The sequence below is a fragment of the Nelumbo nucifera genome, chromosome 1 (assembly GCF_055504915.1).
Source record: "Nelumbo nucifera cultivar China Antique chromosome 1, China Antique-T2T, whole genome shotgun sequence".
NCBI lineage: Eukaryota > Viridiplantae > Streptophyta > Magnoliopsida > Proteales > Nelumbonaceae > Nelumbo > Nelumbo nucifera.
The window spans coordinates 89,355,512-89,381,132 of NC_142649.1; the positions used below are offsets into that span (position 1 = coordinate 89,355,512).

At 34.3% G+C, this 25,621-nt stretch overlaps 1 pseudogene across 1 annotated transcript; it reads left to right on the plus strand.

Annotated features, from left to right (window-relative positions):
• The first annotated feature begins 3,902 nt into the window (after window positions 1–3,902).
• On the plus strand, window positions 3,903–12,998 carry LOC148803537 (pyruvate dehydrogenase E1 component subunit beta, mitochondrial pseudogene; annotated as a pseudogene). Its single transcript, XR_016076393.1, has 3 exons — window positions 3,903–4,041; window positions 4,431–12,558; window positions 12,661–12,998. The product of XR_016076393.1 is annotated as a pyruvate dehydrogenase E1 component subunit beta, mitochondrial pseudogene (transcript).
• Window positions 12,999–25,621: the final 12,623 nt, after the last annotated feature.

Below are 25,621 nucleotides of genomic sequence, written 5' to 3' on the forward strand. Positions count from 1 at the left end.
GTGTCATAAGAGGGTATAAGGGTATTTAATTAATTATTAAACCCTCTTATGTGTCATAAGATTGTGTAATTACTCTTATTATAGTTTAATTACTTTATTAAATCCTCTTATCTATCATAACAGTAAACTATCATAGTTGCTTAATAATACTGCAAACACAAAAGAGTTTATTTTAACTTTGTACTAAACTACCCCAATTAATCAACCCTTAACTCTTATGTGTAATAAGGGTATTTAATTGCCGTGATAGTTTAACTTTCACTATACTAAGAGTATACGATTGTGTTATTTTAGTAAATTCATCAAACTATTAACTATTATTTAACTTTCTTGCATAGCATGGGTTCATAAATAATTACAATAATTACAAAAATACTAAAAATACTAAAAAATATATTAAGTTAGTCAATAAATATTGTAATCTCAAAAAATACAATAAATACAATAAGTATAATAAATTAAATTTAAAAAGTTAAATCACAGTAGTTTAATTTCTAATAATTATTAAAAATTTTCTTTACAATAACAAAACAAATATAGATTTATACACAATTATTGAAAATATATTTATAAATAAACAAAAAATAATTTCTGAAAGTATAATAAATATTAATTTTAGTATATTAAATATATAATAAATATAGATTAAGATTTTAAAATTACTATTAATGAATAATATTTTTTTAAACGTTACTTTTCTAGAAATATTAATTGATATAAGTGAAATTAGTTATTTAAAATAATATTTAGTTATATAAATAATATTCTTATTTAAATTTTGTAATTTTAATAATTAATTGAATCTAATAATATATAAAATTATAATTTACTCTATTATTACATAATTTCATAATTAATTTTTTAAAAATTTTAAATTATTATTCATTATAATATTATGTTATTATTTTTTATTTTAAACTCTTTTAATTTATAACATAATTTCGTTATTTTAACTATTTATTTAAAGTATAGTTTTGTTAAATATTTCGTTATTTAAATATTTAAATAGTATATAAAATATTTAGAAATACTCATTATTGTATATTTAATATATTTAGTTATTAAAATATTTAAATAATGTTTTATTTTTTTAATGTTACATTTCTGTTATTTGAATAACATTTAATTTGAATAATCTAAAAAATCACAATTTTATAACCATTTATATTGTTATTAAATCTATTATAATGATTTTTTGTTTTTAATAAACATGTTAAAGTTTATACTATTATTACATAATTTCATTATTCATTTTATAAAAATATTAAATTATTCTTAATTTGAATATTATGTAATATTTTTTTTTATTTCAGGATTTCTTTATTTTATTGCATAATTTCGTTATTTTAACTATGTAAAATATAGTTATGTTAAATATTTCGTTATTTAAAATACTTAGTTATTTAAATAATTAAATAATATATAAATATTTAAAAATACTCATTATTTTAATTTAAGATATTTGGTTATTGAAATATTTAAATAATTAAACATTTTTCTATGTAATTATTTAGTTAATTTTAGTATTTTTCTTATTTAAGATATTTAGTTATTAAAATATTGAAATAATATTTTATTATTTTAAGAATAGTATGAAAAATCATAATTTATATTGTTAGTGCATAATTTATATAAAATTATTATTAATATGAATATTATTAAATCTATTGCAATTAGTTTTGTGTTTTTAATAATTATTTTAAAGTTTATACTATTATTACATAACTTCATTATTAATTTTGTAAAAATATTAAATTACTATTAATTTGAATATTATGTTATGGTTTTTTATTTTATTGCATAATTTTGTTATTTTAGCTATTTAAAATGTAGTTATGTTAAATATTTCGTTATTTAAAATATTTAAATAATATATAAAATATTTAAAAATACTCATTATTTGAATTTAGGATATTTAGTTATTCAAATATTGAAATAATACTTTATTTTTAATGTTAAATTTCTATTATTTGAAAAAAAATTAATTTGAATAATCTGGAAAATCATAATTTATATTGTTAGTACATAAGTTTGCGATGAATTTTGTAAAAATTTAGAACTATTAATAATAAGAATATTATTAAATATATTATGATTATTATTTATGTTTCTAATAAATATTTTTAAAGTTATTATATAATTTGTGAAAATATTTAGATGATTTTTAAATTTTTAATTTAAACTTTCTTTAGATAGAAATAAATAAAAAATGGCAAAGAGGATAAACAGGAATTAGAGATAATTTGGAGAGAAATTCTCTAGTAAATTAGAGATAAGTTTGGAGGTAAATAGGAATTGAAGATGATTTAGGAGAAAGTGGGGGAGGTAGTTTAGGATAAATTTTAGGAGAAAAGATTGTTGGGGAAGGAGAGCATCTCATTGGTTCTTTAAAAAATGATATAGAATAAAAAAATAAAAAACTGAAAAAAGGAAAAAAATTCTTGACCGCTTTGTTTTAATATATATGTATATATATATATATATATATATATATATATATATATATATATATATATATATATAGATATAGATATAGATAGATAGATAGATAGATGGCCCAGAAGGCCCCATTTCTATGAAAAGTGGAAAGAATAGATGGGAATTAAAGATAGAATTGAAGGAGAGGATAAATTGATCTTTTTGTATGATAAATGTACCTCGGTCCATATTTTATCCATTTTCATATTCCAATGTTTAACAACATCTCTCAGTTTATAATACGAGCCCGAACTATTTTGGGTCTGACTACAGCCTTGAAGCATTCCTCAACTGAAGAAATTAGAACAAAAGTTTTGGGCTTGAAAATTGGGCCCAACAGACACCACGAAATCTCTTTGCTACCTCACTAAAATGAAAAAAAAAAAAAAAAATCAAAATCACTGATGTATTAATTGACCCCACCTAGAATTAAATGAAATGACATGTTGATGGGGTACAAAAGTGAACGAACCTGAACCCGAGAACCGGCTTGCAATTATTCACACTACAAGAAAACTGGTTTATAGTGGCGGATTTTCAAGAGGCATATGTATATTCGCCACTAAATATTCATTTTTTGTGGCAAGTTTGTAAAAGCGCCACTATAAATATGATATAGCGGCAATCAATTTAGCGACACTTTGGAAACTGCCGCTATATATATATTTTGTTAGTGGCGATTATTCATAAGCGCCACTGAAGACCAATAACAGTTGCTGTAAAGTGGGCCATGTCGGGCCGATATGGCACAGTTTGTGTGTGGCTCGCACAAAGTGTGGGTCATGCTGTGCTGGCTCACGGGCCGTGCTGTCCTCCCCAATGAAAAGTTTGGGGTTGGTTCGGCTTAACCTACGACCCAAGCTCGTGTGGGCCCATGTTGTGCCATGCCATGCTGCAGGCTGGGTTGGCCCGTGGGCCATGCCTTAGCCCAAGTCAGGCCATGGGCCAAGCTAAAGCTATTTTTGCCTATTTATTTAAAAAAATTGAAAAAATAAACTTAAAATTTTAATTTTATATGAATTTTGATGTATAGAATTGCTTATATATACAATAGTTAAATAAACAATTGTTTATTTTATTAATATATTATATATAAAATATATAAATATTATATATATAAATAGTATATATGAGTAGTGTTGGGCCATGAAAACTACAGTCTGGGTCGTGCTGACATGCGGGCCACGAACGGCATGACTCGCTTGGTCATGCCGTATCAGTCTGACCCACGGACCTAAAACCCTAAACCCAACATGACATGGACCATTGTGTTGGGCCTGACACAACCTATGTGCGAGAGCCAGTCCAGAGTTGAGCCGAGCTGCGGGTGGCACCACCCGATTTACACCTCTATTAAACACTAGATCAACGGCTTGTATCATTTTAGATCATTTAACTAATGAAAATAAAAAACATATTGCGCATTTTTTTGCCCGCACTGAGTGAACTCTCGCGCAATATTGACGATTGAGTTCCTTGTCGTTTGAGTTCTTTGTCTTCCCCAACTCTACTCTGCTCTCTCCTACAGTCTCGTTGCATGTTTATTCTCCATTTGAATAACAGGTACGCTTTCTTTCTTTCTAGCTTCTTCTTCTTCTTCTTCTTCTTCTTCTTCTTCTTGTCTACAATGGAATGGGTAATGCTAATGGTTGGAACCGAATAGGGTAATCACGTTTTTTGTTTGTGCATGATTGATGTAATATGGAAATTTTATTTTTGTCCTTTTGTCTTCTTCTTTGCAATCAAACAGGGCAACCTCTTCTTCTTCTTGTCTGCAACCAAGTAGATAATGTAATCGTTGAAACCACACATGGAAACCGCACTTTATTTGTCGTGATTACCCTATTCGATTGGAACCGAATAGGGTAATCACGTTTTTTTTTTGTTTTTGCATGATTGATGAAATTTGGAAATTTTATTTTTGACCTTTTGTCTTCTTTGCAATCAAACAGGGCAACCTCTCTTCTTCTTCTTCTTGTTTGCAACCGAGTAGATATTGTAATCATTGAAACCGAACAGGGCAACCACACTTTATTTGTTCATGATTGGTGGGAAATTGTGTTTTTGACTCTCTATATTCTTCTTTGCAATTGAACAGGGTGTGTTTCTTCATTTTGTTCAGCTAAGAGTTTGAATCATTTAAACAAGGTTTCTTGAACCTCTGTATTCTCTGAAATCAAAGAGGGCAACCAGGTTATGTTTTCTCTCTTTATTACTCACTCTTCTTATTCTTCTCAACAGCCAAAGGAGTGATGTGGAACTGAATAGGGTAACCATGTTTTTTATTTGTTCATCCAATGAAGAGTAATTGGTGGAATCTAGAAATTGTCTAATCAAGGAAAAAGTGATTTGCAGAAGTTGGAAATTGTCTAAACAAGGCAAAGGTCTTTCATTGCATTTAAATAACTTAAGTAGGTATGGTTTTCTTGTAAAAAAAGCTTCTAATATTGATCATTAATTGGGTGTTTTTATTTGATTGTTATACTGTTTCAGTAAATAGATTGAATATTCTAGTACTGATCATTAATACAGTTATATGATTATTTTATGTAGTAGTCTTGTCTTGTCTTTTATTACCTTTCTTTTGTCAAATGAAAAAAGGGAGATCTATTACGAAACATGGCTATTACATCCTAAACTTGAGCTTCTCTCATTATAGACAATTATATTATACTTACAAGTATCATATGCTAGTTCATGGACAGCATTATTTAGAGTTCTATTTACATGTCTTACTTTAAAAAAAGGTGAAAAGATTTTTCAGAGATACTATCTTGTCCAACACTGGTCTTTGATGGTATTTACAATGCTTTTTTAGTCAGTGAATACAAAAATTGATCTGATATTCAGATCTTCTACTTTATTTAAACCATCTAGTAAGAAACATCCATAGAATTCATGGTTATTGACAGCCATGAATACAGAACACCCTTAATCTTCCTTGTTATCATATCATCAGAATTGATTTTCTGTTCATATATTTTTAAATTTCTTTTTCTCCATTAAATCCAAATGACTGAAGGGTAGCATATTTCAAACAACCCTATCTCCTTTTCTCAACCTCTTCAGATACCATTCATGGAAGAAAGATTCAGCTAATCTTCCCTAAAGCCTTATGAACATCACCCACAACTTATAGGAACTTTTCCTTTTTATTGTGATAACCTTGTGGGAACATTGATGGTGAGTAGAACGGAATGGGAAACCAGGATTCATGTAGCTGACCTATATAGTTGGGAGGCTTAGATGATGATAATGCTTATAGAAACATGACAGTTTTGAAATAGATGATTGGTTGATTCAATTTTCACACATGCAGCTATATAGCTGTAGCTATGTATTATAATCTATAAATGTGGTTGGGACTACAGCCGCTAGTTAGATGAACAGACAACAGAATGCATAATTGTTAATGAAGAATTTATGCAAAGCATACCCAAACAGCTGCTAGTTAGGTGATTGGGATGGGCCTAAGCATCTGGTATTAGGCCACAAGGCCCTCATCTTGTTGCTTTGAGATTTAGCATAGGTTTTCCCAACAAAACAAGTGAGAATGAATTTAGGAGAGTGAGATAACCATCAAACTAAATTGGAAAAAATAAAATCAATAAAGTAAGTGGGATACCCTAATTAAATCTATAAGTTAATTTTGTAACCAATTAAAGATCATAGTTAAATAGAACCTTAAATTTGTAACTTGTAACCCTATAAACCTGCAAGCATGTAACAAATAACCACTTTAAAGGGTAGTTTTGGGGCTGTTGGGTGAGGTGGACTAGTTGAAGATTGGAAGGTGTTTGATATAAAGGATCATGCTGGTTTGTTCGCCTACAACTATGCTATCATGGGTTGTTGAAACTCACATCAGCAACCTAGCAGGCGTTATGGTGTTGCTTTGTGATCTTTTATCTCATTGACCAAAACTACTGACTGTTTTACAGTCTATTTGTTCTTTTTTTTTCCTATTAACAATTTATGTATTTGGATATGGTTCTCAATGACTGATTTGGCACTCTTGTGGCTTTCAAGAGATCACTACCAAGCAAGGATGCTTTGATAACATCCTAGCTTTGGTTGAAACTCTTAACTACATTATCCAAGCTATTCAATACCATTCAATGATCAATTTCCATTTTTCCATTAGGATTGTTGCTTCCTCTTTCAAAAATCTATCTTATGGTTTATACTTTATACCATCTATAGATTGGTGTTGGACTATCAGATTCCATACCTAGATATACTATTTTCTTTCCAAAAGATACTTAAATTATTAGATGAGGTTTGCTAAGACCATTGCAATTATATACCAAGCAAGTTCCTTGCATTTTTAGCACAAGATGATTGTTGAGAATCTCTTAGCAAATAACAAAGATTAAAGAATTGATTTGGCTTAGAATTAACTAATCCTTATTATAATCTCAGAAAGCTGCCGCCATGCTCCATACATAGATATATTTTAAGGATTTTCACATTTTCCAGTCTCTGCTCTCTGCTTTTATTTTTTTTTACATTATTGAAAATTAGGATCTATTAATAGAACTATATAAAATTATTATAAGCTCTTTAATGAACTATATAACATGCCATTGTTGTAGTTTTAATTGAAACTTTTAGGGTTTAATCATAGCTTATTCACCAAAAGAAGAAGGATTGTTTAGTATACAAATATAAAATGTAGTTACATGAATAATAATTAAAAAAACCAAGCAATGTTGCCTTAAAAAATCAATATTATTAGAAGCTGAACCAGACCTAGAGACCCCTAGGACTCGAACTAAAACATGATTGGATCAAGTAGGTTCTTGGGTCAACCTGGATTTTAGATGGATGCCATCAGCCCACAACAGGGTGTTGGTAATCCTTTTCATTCTACTTTCTTCTCCCTTCCCAAGGAAAGAGGGTATATTTTATTAAGGTGCATGAGGGCTGGTATCCTTTGGTTTGTATGGGAAACCAAGCAATTCTACCTTGAACAAATTTAGTTTCTTGGATATTTTGCTTATTAATATTTTCCTTAAAGCATCTTAATATATATTTCTTTGGATACCGATGAAATAGGGAAAGAGAATGGTCTTGTTGGATTGAGGCTTCCATTGCTATCAGGAAAATGTTATCTTCTTACACAGAGAATGGTGGAAGCGTAGATGCTTATATCTTGGTGTACCCAAAGTTACCAATAATGGATAAAAGTTGGATTCATGAACCAAAGTATCTCAATCAATAATTCCTCCTTCTTTTCTTTTTCTCCTTATCCAAAATGAATTTCTTAACCAATACTTAGAATTATTGTTGGATAATGTAGGTTGTCCCAGGCCTACCTAAATGGAGTTGACCATTTCCTTGATTTTACCTTTAGTAATTCAGCCTGTGATGGTTGTATCCGTTGTCCCTGCAATAGATGTAATAATTGCTTTTGGGTTGAAAGACAAGAAGCATGCGATCATATTATATGTGAGGAGTTTAATACAAATTATACCCATTGGATATTTCATGGGGAAGATAGGTCTTCTGTTATCTCTGAAGGTGGAGATACTATGCATGACGATTCAAACTCAAGTGATGACATGCATGGGTTATTGCATGATACATTCGGATTTCAAACTTGAGAGATGAGGCAAGTAAGGCAGAGCATAGACCTAGATATAGACATAATGTAGAATCTGAGAAGTTTTTTAAATTGCTTGAAGATGCTAATCAAGAATTATATCCAAATTGTAAGAAATTTACCAAATCGTCATTCATTGTTCGATTATATCATATAAAGTGTCTTTCTGGGTGGAGTAATAAATATTTCACAATGTTGCTAGTGTTGTTAAAGGAGGCATTTCCTATGGGTGAAACACTACCAAACTCTTTCTATAAAACCAAGAAGATTATTGTTAACTTGGGACTAAAATATAGAAAAATTGATGCTTGCAAAAATGATTGTATGTTATATTGGAAGGAGGCTGCTAATGATCAGTCATGTTCTAAGTGTGGTGCTTCTAAGTGAAAAATGCCTGAGAATTTAAATGGTGAGAGAAGATCTTCGTCAAAGAATAAAAAAATTGTTGAGAATGTATTGTGCCATTTTCCATTGATACCAAGGCACTAGGGGTTATTCATGTCACCAAATACATCTTCTCTTATGAGATGGCATGAGGAGGGCCGCACCAAAGATGGGGTGTTGAGGCATCCTACTGACTCCCCAACTTTGAAGACATTTGACAATTTGCATCCAGATTTTTCTTTAGATAGCCGTAATGTTAGACTTGGTTTGGCATCAAATGGTTTTAATCCATTTAGGACAATGAGAATTAATCAAAGCACGTGGCCTGTTGTTTTTGTGGTATATAATTTGCCACCGTGGTTGTGCATGAAGTAGTAGTATTTCATCCTATCCTTATATCCAATCCCCTTTGACCGGGTAATGACATTGATGTATACTTACAATCTATGAATGAGCTAAAGGAATTATAGGAAATTGGAGTGGAGACATATGATGCTTTAAGTAAAAGAATATTTCAATTGCATGTAGTAGTAATGTGGACTATTAGTGATTTTCCCAAATATGTTGCTCTATTTGGATGGAGCACTAAAGGCTACTATGCTTGTCCTTGTTACAATAAGGATAGCAGTTCTCAATACTTGAGGGGTAGTCATAAGGTATGTTACATAGGTCATCAACGATTCCTCCCGTTTGATCATAGGTTCAGGAAAGATAGAAGGTCTTTCAATGGCAAGGAAGAATTTCGTGATGCACCAACTACATTGCATGGGTCTGATGTTCTAGCTCAGTTGGAGGGTATTACTTTTACATTTGGAAAAGGAAATGATGGTACAACTAGGAAAAGAAAAGGACCCGATGACAATTCTATTAATTACTATAATTGGAAGAAAAAAAAATCTTCTTTGAGTTGCCATATTGGTAGGACAATTTGTTGCGTCACAATTTGGATGCAATGCATATTGGAAAGAATGTGTGTGATAGTGTGATTACAACCTTATTGAATATTAAGGATAAGACGAAGGATGATATGGATGCTCGTCTTGATTTAAGGCATATGGGTATAAGAGAAGCATTCCACCCACAATCTATTGTAAGAGGGAAGACATATTTGCCTCCTGCCTGCTTCACATTGTCATCAAAGGATAAAGAAATTTTCTACAAAGTATTGAGGGAGTTAAAAGTCACTGATTGAAATGCTTCTAACATTTCATGACATATGAATTTAAAGGAGCGTAAGATTTCAGGGCTTAAGAGCCATGATTATCATATTTTGATGCAACAACTACTTCCCTTAGCTATACGAAAAATTTTACCTAAAAGTGTGAGTTTAGTTTTGGTTGAACTAAGCAATTTCTTCAGGGGATTGTGTTCCAAAGTTGGGCAAATAAAGGAGTTTGAACGATTGGACTCTAAAATTATATTTACACTTTTCCAACTGGAAAAAATTTTTCCTCTACCATTTTTTGATATCATGGTACATTTGCTAATTCATCCTATTGAAAATTAAATTGATTGGTAATTCTTCATTGATTTATGTTATGTTATAAAATGTCTTTTAATAGATAGAAATGTTAATTATAGGTATTTACTCACATTGAAGTCCTAAGTGCGAAATAGAAGTCGACTAGAGGGTTCTATTGTAGAAGGATATATAGTAGAGGAGTGCTTGACATTTTATTCAAGATATTTGCATAATGTAGAGACAAAGTTAGGCCAACTTATACGGAATGATGACCATGGCAACCTTACTCTTGAAGAACAATCATCTATTTTCTTACAAAGAGGTTGTGTTGTAGGAAAGGTTGATACATTGAAGTTAGATTATGATTCATATATACAAGCTCATCGATATGTGTTATTTAACCATGACAAACTTTGTCCCTTTCATGAGTAATTCTTAAACTTCCACTCTTAATTTTATCAAATTAGAAGATAAAATTATCTTACGCATTTTAATTCACATATAGGGAACATATGAAGCTTCTTAAGTGGCAACATCGTCATGCACGACCATGGGATAATAGTACAACAAGCCACCTGGCTGAGCTCTAAGCTAAGGATCCCCAAAACAAAGGCAAAATGCATCAGTATAGATCAAGCTCAAAAACATGTTTCTTGATGAAAATTCTATGTCATCCTTAATTGTGTTTTCGGCTGGGTTCATCTTGAGGTGAGCCCATCCTAAAGCCAGTCGATTAGCATTATGGTGTGGAACAAGGCGGGTTCAATACCCCCCCTCCATTTAGTAGTCAGGTTCAAAATTGGAGTTGCTTCAATTTGGGTTCAGGTTGAGGTAAACCTGTACTAGACCCAACCCACTAATATCCCTATAGTAGTGTTATTGTTTCTAGCATTTTCCTCCTGTTTTACATATGCACACTGAATGGCAAGTTATTTAGTTAAAGTTCCTTGTTCTTGAAATGAAAACTTATCTTTGAAACCAAAGAAGAGAAATTAAGAAAACTGAAATCCCAATGAAATAGATTCCAATCATACTAAAATTTACCCTACTTTATGCAATCCAAAGAAACAAAAAAAAAGCACTTAAGGGACAGAAATGCAATAAACCTCTTTAAATATAAATATTAAAGAAACTTAAAATAAAAAAAAGAGTGAAAGAAAGATATAATTCAAAAATCACCTTCATCTTATAATTCTAAGCTGAAAGAGATGACAATGAGTGAAGTGTTAAATTTTGCACTTGATGAGGAAATGTTTGCTAACCCTAAAGTACTCTTTTTGATTGGTGAAGAGGTTGGAGAATACCAAGGCACATACAAGATATCTAAAGGTCTGTTGGAGAAATATGGTCCTGATAGGGTTCTTGATACTCCAATCATAGAGGCTAGGTTTGTTCGAATTAGAGTTGGTACTAGTTATTATGACCCTGTAATAGAGTTTATAACATTGAACTCTCCATGTAGGCAATTGACCATATTATTATTTCTGCTGCAAAATCAAACTACATGTCTATTGGTCATATATCTATACCCATTGTTTTCATAGGACCAAATAGCGTTGCTGCTGTTGTTGACCAACACTCCTATTGTAATGTAGCATGGTAATGGTTCCTGTCATGGGTTAAAAGTTTTGGCTCCATACTCGTCAGAGGATGCTCATGGCCTTCTAAAAGCCACTATTAAGGACCTTGATCTTGTTGTTTTCCTTCAAAATGAGTTGTTATATGGTGAATCTTTTCCTATTTCTATAGAAGCTCTTGATTCTTTTTCGCCTGCCAATCGGAAAAGCTAAGGCTACAAATATGCTTGCAAAAGAAGGGCTCAATATTGAGATTATAAATCTGCGCTCTATTAGGCCCCTAGATAGATCCACAATTAATGCTTTTGTGTGGAAAAACAACACTGCTTATAGTAGAAAGTTTCCCTCAACATGCTGTTGGAGCTAGGATCTGTACATTTGTCATCGAGGAGAGTTTCGGCTATCTAGATGCACAAGGAACTTGCATCATTCCCCCCCCCCTTTCATTTATTTGGGACTTTTTTCTATATGCACATTGAATTCTTTAGTTTTTTAGGACTATGATAGACAAGATTACCCTTGGAAGCCATATTGAATTTTTAGTTTCCTTCCATTTTACATTCTGAATTTTTTTTTATTTTTTATTTTATTTTAATGTGTTAGGTTGATATGGGGCGACGATCATGCAGATTATAGTTGTCTAAATGTGCCCCAATTTGATGAACCTACTCCACCACAGCAGTTACCACCACAATAGAGCCCAACAAATGCACCACAACTTGAAGAGGACTCTATCCAATCACAATCACCTTAACAAACTGATTCTATGGATCATAGTACTAATATGATAAATGTTAATCTCCAAATTTATACACATGTTTCATATGCCATGTATATTGATATCTCTTTTGTTTGTGATAGGATATACTAGAAAAACTCGTGGACCCACACGATATGCTAATTTAATGAATTATTTGATATTTAACATTTTTTAAATGATGATAACAACAGAAGAGTGTAGATGGAAAAAAACCATCACGGGCAGAAATTTTATAAAGGCACAAACACGCAAAGATGGGAAGCCCATGGATGAGGAATCTTCACGTATAATTGTATGTATAAATATTTATTTTTTTTGATAATTTTCATATTTTAAGGTATTATGTTACGTAGATAACTACATAATTAATTTCAATATTTATTTTTTCTTGTAGTTAATGCTTAATGAGTGAACATCTCAAATGTCTGCAGTTGAAAAGTCTTATATTGGCAAGGATGATATTTTCTCTCAAGTAATGGGAGAAGAGCGATCAGGCCGTGTTTGGACTTATAGTTTAGGCCCCACTCTTAAGTGCTTATGGGGTATAACACCTAAATGGTCTCAAAGTCGATAGATGGATAATGTTGCTCAAAAAAAGAATGTGATTGAAATGAGAAAGGAACTGGATGAATATAAGGAAAATGTTGTACACTTGGAGAAAATAGTGATAACTTTGGTTTCAATGAATATACATCTATTAATCTTATCAATCAAAATGCAGTTGCACATTCTACTCGAGAACATTATTCCTCAACATCAAGCTACTTAATTGTAACCCATGAGGTAAGTAATGAAACATATACAAACTAGTTTATAACTATATTTTTGAAATTTAACATTATTATTTTAAACTTGATATTATTAGGTAACTTTTGCTCGAGCAATGTTGAGCACCCCACTTTAAAATAATGGACCCATGAATCCCATAGAAGTATGAATAAGGCATATTATAATTAAAATAACTCTTGATATTTTAAATCCAATAATTGAAAATTAACTTCTGAATTACAGGTGTCACCAAGAAAGAAAACAAAGAATATTAAATTTTCAAATGACATGAAAGTATTTTTCATATTATGATCATTACAACAATAAAGGCCCTTCCCTTTGATTTTACAGTTTACTACTTGCACTAAATCATTCCTTACTAGTGTTATATATTATTCATTACTTTCATTTTAAAACAGATAAATGTTCATCTCAAGAGTTTTAAAAACTCTAGAATCATTGTGGCTCGAGGAATTCTTTTGAATAAAGATCCATCAACAAAAGTAGGAATTGAATTAGGTTCAGATTTTTATGAGATATCTATTGATGTGCCTATTATACAGAAAGAAGCTTTAATTCGACTATATGGTTGTTTTAAAACAATTGAAGATGCAATTGGAGTAATTATCGCTTAACCATCATTTTGTGTAAGTTATATTTGAATTATATTTGCTTTTAAATGATGTTTTATATGCAATTTAGTCTACATGACTTTAATTTTTAATTTTTTAATTTTTTTTCTTTTTTTTTTAAGTTGAATATATAAATAAGACACAACAATAGGCATATGGGAGCATAATTTGAAGAAGTCATAGTTTTTACATTTTTTTTTTTGTTTAATATGAAACAAAACAACTAGCTATTATACATTTATTATGATAGATGTAGAGAAACTCTAAAATTTGGATATATATGGATATATTATATTTTGTTATTGAATTACTTGTAATTTAAAGTTACAAATATAAAAATATGATATTTTGCATCAACAGGTATTACAGGTTTGACAACTTACGAATTCATTATTATTTAAATTAATTTGTACAAATTGATACAATGGTGGTTATAATCGCCACTATACACTACTTATATCTACTGCTATAAATCTATTAACTTTTATATATAGTGACAGATATAACCACCACTATACATAGAATATACAACACAAAGTAGTTTATAGCAGCAGTTATATCTGTCGCTATATATACAATATATGTCATAAATTAATTTATAGCAACGAATATAATCACTGCTATATGTAATATATATACCACAGAATTGGTTATAGCGGTGGTTATATTTGTTGGTATATGTTTTATACTAATGGAGTATCACTTTTAGTAGTTGTTACAAACGCCGTTATATTATATACATATGTTGTGATTCTGATCTATAGTGGCTGATTGTTTGCCGCAATCGTTTAATCCGACAATGAATGTCATGTTTTTAATGACATATTTCTGTCGCTAATTGTTGCCTTTGCATCGCCAAGTTATAGTGATGTAGCGATGGATGTTCTATTTGCCGCAAATTGTTTTTATCTATGCAACTTGTAGGAGCGGAAGTGTAACTGCCACTAATACGCCGCTACACTCCTATAGTAGCATATATTGGATGCTGTAGTGGTGGATCCACCACTATAGGTCAGTTTTCTTGTAGTGTCACAATGGAAGGGTTTGGGTTACAAGTGGATGGGTTGGATGGATTAGTTGGGGTAGGTAAAAATTTGCCACCCCTACTAGGACAGGAAGGTGCTAGCTAGCTTATTGATAAAGTCTTTGACTGGTTGTAGCAAAGACTTGGGGCCAAGTCCCACCTTCACTTGGGATATATGGGATCTAGGGGTTTGGGGAGACCTATCCAACCTATGTAGCCCTTTACAACAAATTTGGTTTAGCAGACCCATTGGGTCAAATTAAAAGGGTTGGGTTAAGTTAGGTTATGGGTATCCATTTAGGACAAGTAAACATATATACTTATTATATTTTAATGATTTTTATTTTATTATTTTAATTTTTTAATATTAAAAAATAAACAAAATATTAAATTTTCAAGTGTAAATCAAAATATTAATTAATAATTTATAAAAACATCTTAGGCTCCTCACTGCCCATAGATAGTAGTTATGAAGGCAGCTCGAATCACACCCCTCTAAAGCTTATTTCTTTTACACAATGCTAACCCAACCATTGTAGCTCCAAAGCAAGAATCCTAGGAGACCAACATAGACCCCCTAGGCTAAAAATCTACTCCACACTAGAGCCAAGAAGGTGCATAGGAAAAACAAGTGTTTATTATGGGACTTTACTCATTCTTTCTGACACACCATTGGAAGAAGAGGTGATTCCATGGGAAACTAGGTGTCATGGGTAGACAAGCTTCGACGAGTTGCTAGTCAGGCAATGAAGGTATATCAAGGGGTGCTATCTAAGAACTAAATAAGATAGACTAATATTTCTTACAACTAGGAGGTTGATTGTAATGTTGAACAGATTTGGATGAGAACACCCTCTTCTAACAACCAAATAACCTTATCTGAAGTCTCAAATAAGATAGACCAATGCTGTATCTTTTGACAATTTTGTCAATGTAAGTAGACTGAGATAATCATAATATCCTCTTCGGTCTATCTCTATAGAGTTGAAGTCCCAAGATGTAGGAGGCTTCTCCAAGATCTTTCATGGAGAATTGCTACGAAAGCCATACATTCACTGTAGTTAACATTCCTATATCATTCCTAATGAGTATAATGCTATCTACATAAAGAACAAAAAACATAACCTTATCTCCCACTATATTTCTATAAACACAGGGCTCATATGGATTCTGCTCAAAGTCAAACTATTTGACGGTAGAGTCAAATCGGATGTTCTAGCTCCTAGAAACTTGCTTAAGTCCACAGATGGATCGATTGAGTTTACACACCATGTGTTTTTGACCTATAACAATAAATCCTCGCGGTTGTTGCATATAGATATCTTCAAAAAGATCTCCATTTAGGAATGCGATTTTGACATCCATTTGCCAAATCTCATAGTCATAGTGTACTGCTACAGGTAGTAAGATCCTTATGGATTTAAGCATAGTTACTGGCGAAAAGGTTTCCTCATAATTGATTCCCCTTTTTTAAGTGTACCGCTATGCCACAAGACAAGCTTTATAGGTATCAATCTTACCATTAGGGTCTATCTTCTTCTTATAGACCCGTTTGCAACCAACTGCTTTTATACCAGGGGTGAATCTACAATAGTCTAGACCTTGTTGGTCTCTATCGAGTCCATCTCGGCTTTCATGACATCTATCCACTTCAAGGAATGTATGTTCAACATAGTTTCTATATAAGTTATGGGATCTTCCTCACTGATCGTGGCTTCTATTAAGTAATTTCTTGATCATAGTTGAAATGAACTAGAGGCCTAGAAATCCGGGTAGATCTTATAGGTTGGTTATTATCTAGAGTATGTGGAACATCTCTCACTACTCTTGGCCTTTCCTCATTAAGAACGATTTCATGACGATGATTGTCCAAGATGTAGTCTTCATACAAAAAATAGGCATTTCGACTGTAAAACACATTTTGCTCCTTTGGGTCATAGAATAAATAACCTACAGAGCTTTTGGGGTAACCTACAAATAGGTAACGAATAGTCTTGGATTTCAATTTGTTAGCACTTGTTCTTTTAACATGTGCCGGACAACCCCAAATCTTCAAGTGTCTTGCATTTGATTTCTTACCGGTCCAAAGTTCATAGGGAGTCTTAGGAACGGATTTTATTAGAACCCGATTTAGCACGTATATCGCAGTTTACAATGCATACCCCCAAACGGATATAGGTAGTTCTTAGTGGATGAGAAGTTAACGGACCGTATCCAATAGAGTTTGGTTTCTCCTTTCCGATACACCGTTTAATTGTGGTGTAGCAGGAGTTAATTGTGATAGAATCCCATTGTCCTTTAAGTAGTCCCTGAATTCGTCGAAGAGATATTCGCCTTGATTTGTCTCCCTAACTGTACCTCTTGTCTAAACTCTTTGAACTTTTCAAATGATTCAGACTTATGTCTCATTAGGTACACGTAACCATATCAAGAGAAATCATCGGTATATGTTATGAAATAAATGTGCTGGTTACGTGTCCTAACATTCATGGGACCATATACATCAGTATGTATCAAGTCAAGTGTCTGTTGATCTTTTAAGTTTTTTCGTAAATGGCCATTTTGTCATCTTACCCTAAAGGCAAGGTTCACAGGTTGGACGATGTTCTATAGTTAGAAAATTCAAAGGACCATCATTTACCAACCTTGTGATACGATTTATATTAATGTGGCGAAGTCGGTAATGCCACAGGCACGTGGGATTAACCATATCACGTGATCCCTTCTTAGGTATAATTTTCGATGTTTGTTTCCAGAGAAGGATGGAGAATATAGAGACCATTCTCAAGTTCTCCATAAGTGAGGAATTTGTTATTTAGCTTAATAATAATCATATTATTGAACAAAATAGAATAACCATCCCGACACAAATTTGAAACTGAAATCAACATTCTTCTTAATGTTGATATATAAAGACAATCTTTAAGTACTGTAATGCCTTATCTGAAAAATAAGTCTACATTTCCTATGGCTATAGCTACAATTGTTGCAAAAGTCCACAAGTACCACTTCTTCGTCACTCAGCCTTTTACTTGCCTTGAACCCTTGCATTGTATTACATGCATGAGTAGAAGCCCTAGAGTCAATACACCAAGGTGTAGAAGTAATCAACAAATTGGTTTCTATGACAAATGATTCGAAATTACCTTGCTTCTTGGCCTCAAGATATTGAGGACAATTCCTCTTCCAATGGTCGTCTACTTGCAGAAATGACAGGCATCTGATATCTTATCCTTCTTCTGCGTTTTAGGTTTACCAGCTTTCTTCTAAGGCTTCTTCTTAGCCTTCCTCTTTTTCTTGCCCGATTTGCCTTCTTCAACAAGCATGGCTATCGGCCTGTCCTTCTTTATCAGTTCTTCAGCCTTCTACAACATATTGCTAAGTTCCTGAAGGCCAACCTTTAGCTTATTCATGTTGTAATTCATAATAAACTAATTGAAGGAAGGAGGCAAGGAACTTAAGACGTCATCAATTTTGGTGTCATTATCTAGCCCAGACCCGAGAGCCTCCAGTTCATTAATGTAGCCCATCATCTTTAGACAATGGTCATGAAATTGTTGGTTTTCAGTCATTTGTGTGGTCATAAACAACTTTAGGACCTTCTGTCGACTAGAATGATTTTGCTCTTCATACATGGTCCTTAGACTATCCATGATATCCTTGGACACTTCGATCTTATCAAACTATCTGTGTATCAGATTGTCTAAGGATGCTATAATGTAACACCATGCAAGAGAGTTCTTCTCCCATTCTTAATACTCTTTCTTACAGGCCTCAGAAGCCCAATCACCCGGACGTTCTGGTGCAGGGTTTTTAGCAACCTTGTCCAATTTCTCGGATGTCAGAACCAGCATAAGGTTACGAAACTAGTTAGCGTAGTTTGGGCCCTTAAGCTTGTTATCATCCAATAGTTTGGCAAATTGTCCGTTTGCCATTTCTAATAAAAGGCAAAATATTAGTCCACAACCTAAATTGATTCATGTTTTTTTTTTATGAATAATAGTAAGTTTATTGATTTAGAAGCAAATTAGAGTGAGTTCATACATCATCCCAGTGAGAGGCGCGAGCTGCAGCCCCTCCTTGAAACTTACAAGTAAACTAGGAAAGAAAAACAAGAATCACAATTGAGCCCAAAATAATTCTTCCCTATTTACCCCTTGCTTAGCTAACACATCTGACAAGGCATTTGCTGATCTCCCCATCCACTGTACAATGACCAACATATTCCTTGTCAACCAACTAAATTTCTTCATTTCATTCTTGTATTGCCACATAGCCTCTTCAGAATTTTTCAACCAACCCACCACCACGTTGGAATCCCCCTCGAGTATTAGTTGTTGTACCCCCAGCTGGTTTGCAAATTTGACCCCTTGTATAGCAGCTAAAAGTTCTGCCCTGATGGAATTCCCAATTCCCAAAGGACCCGAGTAGAGCAACAAAATCTCTCCCTTTTCATTTCTCAAAGCACCCCCCATTCCGGATAATCCTGGATTGCCCATATTGCTTCCATCAAAGTTCAACTTAATTGAGCCTTCGGGTGGAGGAGACCAGCTTGTAATTGATTTGGCCTTTAAAGATGAGTACCTTGCTACTGCTAACCAATTTCTCCAAATGTCATTAAAGGAGAATTGACGAAAGATTTCCAAGGTCTTCAGCCAATGTATTGCCCTGTTTAACACACAGTCTTTCAAATCTTGGTTGTTCCTTTCCTTATCTTGAAAAATTATGAGATTCCTTTCTTCCCAAAGAGTCCAAGTCAAGGCAACACGAGCACATCTCCACATAATTCTCCCTATTTTTGTAGGCCAATAAAAGGTAGAATGGTTGAAGAGCATGTGAACTTCTGTTGGTAGACTCCAACTACCCCCAAACAACGAAAGTAGCCAAGCCCAAAGGTCTGCAGAAAAGGGACAAGATACTAATAGATGGTAACAATCCTCACCGTGAGCTCTACAGAGGATACACCAATTAGGAGAAATATAGAGAAAAGGTCTTCTCTTTTATAGGTTGTCTAAAGTGTTTACTTTTCCATGGAAAACTTCCCAACAAAAAGCCATAATTTTTTGGGGGACTGGCCTACACCAAATTTCTTTTGACAGAAAGGGTTGGTGAGTGGAAAGTTGAGAGATGGACTTGAAAAAAGAAGCACAAGTGAATGTTCCATTGGGTTTAGGAGTCCAAACCCTCTTATCTGGTTTGGAGGGATCCAAACAAACCTGATTAAGACACCCAAGCAAAAAAGAAAGAGACTCAATTTCAGCATCCCTAAGTTCTCTACGAAAACCAAAATCCCAAGTGTAGGATTTAAGGGTGTTCCCAAGGATGAGACAAATTTTGAGACCACCTCTTTTTTGTATAAAGAAATAGAAAAAAGCGAGGGGAACAAATCCTTTAACGGTGAGTCTCCTACCCAAATATCCTCCCAAAAAAGGATAGAGTTACCAGAACAAATTTCATACCTGATAAAATTGAGGAATTGAGGAAGGGTGTTGTGAATAGCCTTCCAAGGTGCTGCTAGGTTAGCTTGCCTCGATACACCAACATCCCATCCATTCTCTGACCTCCCATGAATGCTTCCCACCACCTCATGCCACAATCTCTCTCTTTCCAAAGGCCATCTCCACAACCATTTCCCTAACAGAGCTTGATTCTTTCTATTTACCCTCCCAATTCCCAAACCCCCATCTTCTTTACTTCTGCACACAATTTACCAATTAACCAAGTGATCATTTTTCTCTTGTCCCGGCTCCCATAAGAAGTCTCTCATCAACTTCTCCAACTTCCTAGCTTCCCTAACTGGTATACTAAAGACAAACAAATAATAGGTAGGTAAGTTAGCCAAGCTAGCTCTTATTAGGGTAATTCTTCCTCCTAAAGAGATATAGTTCATCTTCCAAGAGACTAATTTCTTCTCAAATTTTTCTAACACTAGGGTCCAAAATCTACTCTCCTTAGGATTTGCCCCTAAAGGAAGCCCTAAATATGACAGAGGCCAAGCAGAGGTGGAACACTCAAGACACTCCGCAATAGCCTCGACCTCCCCTACCTCCAAATTTATACTTGCTACGCAACTATTTTCCAGATTTATTCTCAAATTAGAGACACTTTCAAATCCTTTTATTAGCTCCTTTAGGTTTGCTACCTTTTCACTAATACCTCCTTCACAAAAAAGTCATTAGGTCGTCTGCAAATTGAAGGTGGGTGACGGGGACTTGGTGTCTCCCTATTCTCCAACCCTTGAAGGCATCTTCGCTGTCAACCTTAGTAATGATCCTACTAATCATATCAGCTACTAAGGTAAAATGGAATGGTGAAAGTGGATCCCCTTGCCTGACACCCTTGCAAGCTGGAAAAAAAATCCCTCACCGTACCATTTACCAGAATAGAGTAGTGACAAGTATTGATACACCCAAAGATCCAACTACACCACTTGTCTCCATAACCACCATTCCGCATAACCTCTAATAGAAACTCCCAGTCCACCAAATCATATGCCTTTTTAAGATCCAATTTATAAATGAATCATTTCCTACTAGACCTTTTCATTTTTTCCACACACTCATTTGCAATTAAGATCTGATCTGTTATTTGTCGCCCTTGAATGAAAGCCCCTTGAGTTTCACTAATGATGGTAGGGAGGACTGTTTTGTTTCTCAATGAGAGCACTTTAGCAAGAATTTTATAGATGCTTGTCACTAGACTAATAGGCCTATAATCTTTTGGGTGGTTGGCATCATTCTTCTTAGGTATCAAGGCCAAAAAGGTGGCATTAATTCCAGGGCTTATAGTGTGATTGTCTGCAAAGTCCTTAAAGACTTCAGCTATATCCTCTTTTAACACCTCCCAATAGTCTTGATAAAAACCCATTGTAAAGCCATCTGGACCCAGAGCCTTGGATCTATCCATTAGAAAGATAGCTTTCTTAATCTCTTCTTCCTCGAAATCTCTTTCCAACCACCTTGCCACTCCTTCATCAATCCTTGGCCAATCCACCCTTTCCATAACTGTTCTCTCACTCAAATGCCTTCTATAAATCGATTTGAAGTGGTCCACAAATTTTCTGGCTATGTCATCCTGGTTGGTAATCACCTCCTCTCTTATCTCTAGCTTGGTCACAAAATTCTTTCTTCGTCTCCCATTGGCCAAATCATGGAAGAATCTAGTGTTCCCATCGCCTTCCTTAATCCACTTGTGTCTAGATTTTTGTCTCCAACTGATTTCTTCTCTCAATAACACTTTTTCCAACTCCTTTTTTAATTGTCTCCTTAACACTCTGTCCTCCTCGGTCAGCCCATTGTGAGATTCCTTTACATCCAAATTCTCTATTCGAGAGATTAGGCCTAATTTTTGCATTACATAGAAAAGGCTTTTAATCTATGTTCCATTTCCATTTCTTTATCTCTGAGATTTCTCTCCTATCTCAATGACGGAGACGCGGTTATGTCTCTAGAAATGTGAGAAATCACATAGGTGCATAGAGCCAACTGTTTCAACTGCAAAGCCCCACCACTTTCTATGAAGGATCACATCCACTCATCTTATGAGCTTTCCCTTTGGCCTCTGTAAAACAATGTTCATTGTCATTTTAGGTTAAACCTTTTTGTCCAATAAGTGCTGACCTATCATATTTGTGGACCCCAAGGTACTATGAGAGAGTCTTCCATTTTAGGATATACCCCTCTCACATCGGTTTATGACATCCTTATCATCTTATGAAGCAATCAAATAGATTGGATCAGCAAATGGATAGCCCAATTTTATAGTGCATCTCCTCATTATTAACACAACCCATGTTCATTACAAGATTCAATTCAAGATTATGATATGAGATTAATTCCAACCGATTAAAGACAATCAAGAATTAGCAAGAAACACAATTAGAGGGTTGTATGTGTGATTGCAAACCTACAAAACAAAAGTAAATCGCAGAAAGCAAAAACGGATTTTGCAAATCGCAGATTGCAGATCTTGCATCTGAAAAAGTCTTCTTCTCTTCTACGCGAACCAGCACTTCTTCCAATGTAAACAAAGAAAACCCTAATTTTCTTTTAATTACATCAAATCAAATCTTATACATTTTGTCTAGAAAATAAAAAATATATATTTACAAACCAAAATAATAGAATAAAGAATGCAGGGTATGCAAATCTTGGCGCCATAAAAGATTTCGATCTCCATCACACATACAACCCAAATAATCAAGAAACAATCACAGAACAATTCCATAATCATATCGGAATAATAAAGAATTAATTTCAGATCAAACGCCCCAAACTGAGAACCAAATTCTCAGAAAACTATAAACTCCCGATTTGCGTAGGTTCAGATTTGGTCTAAATTTGGTTCAAGATTTGAACCTAGCTCTGATAGCACTGGAGGGAAGGGAGATCCATCATATGGATGGCCGAACCATGTAGAGTGGCTTGGCGAAATTTCAAAAATTTTCTTTCTCCCTTCCGGGAATCGTATTCCCTGATTTAGAAAAACTGCATTTTCCAAGGTTCGTTCTTGAAACAAACCGAACCAAATCTATAACCAAGATTAAGGGAGGGATATACCTGATATGGGATCCACGAAAGTAGCTCCCACCGTAGGTGTTCACGCCTAAATAGGTCACCAAATCCCACCTCCACTGAAGATGGCACAACTTAGGATAAGGCAGGATCAACAAAACAATTTTTCAGCAAGAATTGCAATCATTCACCAAGGATCATGTTAATAGTTGTTTATGTTCTCAGGTTTAGTACCGCAAGGGTACTATTGTAATTTTCTCTTGTCTTTATGCTGTACGACTGGGCCAATATAAATAATAATACTAACTCTCGCCCACTGAGTTAAGGAGGGCTCTCAGTCCACTCGAGTCTCCTCTCTTCTCTCCCTCTCTATTCTCCTCTCCTCTTCTCTCTTCTCCAGTTCTTTCTCAACATGGTATCAGAGCAAGTCGTTTATGCCTGAAGGGTGGTGTCAAGTAAACCTGCTGTTCAATGTCGAGCAGATGGTCTTCTTCATCTTCTAGTCCAGAAGTTATAGAGACTCTTCATCTCCCAGAGCTGGCTCCATTGAACTGCTAACTGGAGTACTTATTTCGACCCAGAAGTCATAGAGACCTTTCATCTTCTAGAGCTGGCTCCATCGAACTGCTAATCTGGTGTACTCAGTTCGACCTAGAAGTCATAGAGACCTTTCATCTTCCAGCCTAGAAGTTGCATCCACCGTCTGTTTGACTGTAGAGAGGCTATCTCTTGAGGTTCGTAGAGGGAGTTCTAGCTTATAGAGAAGCTATCTTCTGAAGTTAAAAGAGGTACTGGTCATCTACCATTCGGCTGCCCTACTGATTGACTGGTTATTGATTGAATGTTCAACTGATTGATGGACCGTTGATTGACTGTATCCTTAACAAGCTGCTGTATTCAATTGAGTTTTTTTTTTTATTCCTTCAACCCTATGATGGATTGTTGATGCCCTGAAGCTGATGTTGTATTGATCTTATTGATTGGCTATTCGACTACCCTATTAATCTCAATGACTGTTTGGCTATCAGGCTTGCCGATTGTGTGGTGAACTCCACCATCTTTTTCATTTTGTTGGGAGGTCATATGACCTCGGTTCATTTGTAGGTCATTCAAACCTGGTGATGTACTACAACTGCAGTATTATGTTTAGTTTCCTAAAAGGATTGTAGGTTGTACAGACCTGTTCTAGTGTTGCATCAACAGGGTTCAACCTTTACTCCCAGTGATACCGTAGGTCAGAATGAGCTGTTTTCAGCAATAGCCTTGTACGGTAGTATTCATTTGGTTCCTCTTTTTTTAATCCCGATATCATGAGTAGTGAAGATTCAGCTACATCTGGAGTTTCCTCAATGCTGAATGGAATGGGTGGGGGTGACCTATCCTTTCCTATGGCTGTTGTCCCTCTTGATGGTTTAAATTACCTAGAGTGGTCAAGAGGGATCAAATTATACATCACTGCAAGGGGGAAATTAGGCTATATAAATGGAAGAATCAAAGAACCACCCTTTGGGAATGCTGAATATAATAGATGGGCTCAGGAGAACAGTATGGTTATGTCGTGGCTCTTGATCTCCATGCAACCACAAATAAGAAAAAACTTCATGTGGGCTGAAACTGCAAATGAGATCTGGGAAGAAGCAAAATCTACTTATTTAGGCAGCATCATCCACTTGTAGACAGGGGGAGAAGTCTTTATCTACATATTACTCTGACTTGACCTCTGTCTGGAAAGAGTTGGACCATTACCAGAGTGTGGATTGGAAGTGTGATGAGGATGTAAAAATGTACAAGCAACTTGTCTCTCAACAAAGGGTGTTTAACTTCTTACATGGTCTGAATCCTATGTATGAATCTATCAGAGTCCAGATTCTCAGCTCTAAGGATCTCCCATAAGTTCAAGAAGTCTATGCCTTTATACAATCTGAAGAGAGTAGAAGAAATTTGATGAACAGTCCTGGTGGGGATGCGGTTGTGTTGGTAGCAAAAGGGGGTGCTTCTACTAGTGTGGGATCTTCTAGGAAAGGAGATCTCTAGAAAAAAAACAAAAGATAAGGATAAATTGTGGTGCACTTATTGCTAGAAATCCCGACACACCAAAGATACCTGTTGGGATCTTCATGGGAAACCAAAATGGGCTCAAGATCTGACTAAGAAGCAAGGTTCAGAGGTGAATAAGATGCCCGAACAGCAAGGTACAAAGAAACATCACATGGCCAACATGGTTACTCGGGAGAATCAACCCTCCACTTCTACTGTGACTTAGACACATCTCACTAGATCTGACTCGAGGGAGGATATTATAAATTCCTTTCGTGACCATTTAGAGATCTATGGTAGAGCACTTCGTCAGATGGATGCTCCTCCCTTAACCTCATTTGCATCTACGTCAGGTAACCCTGCCACAACTTTCCATGTTAC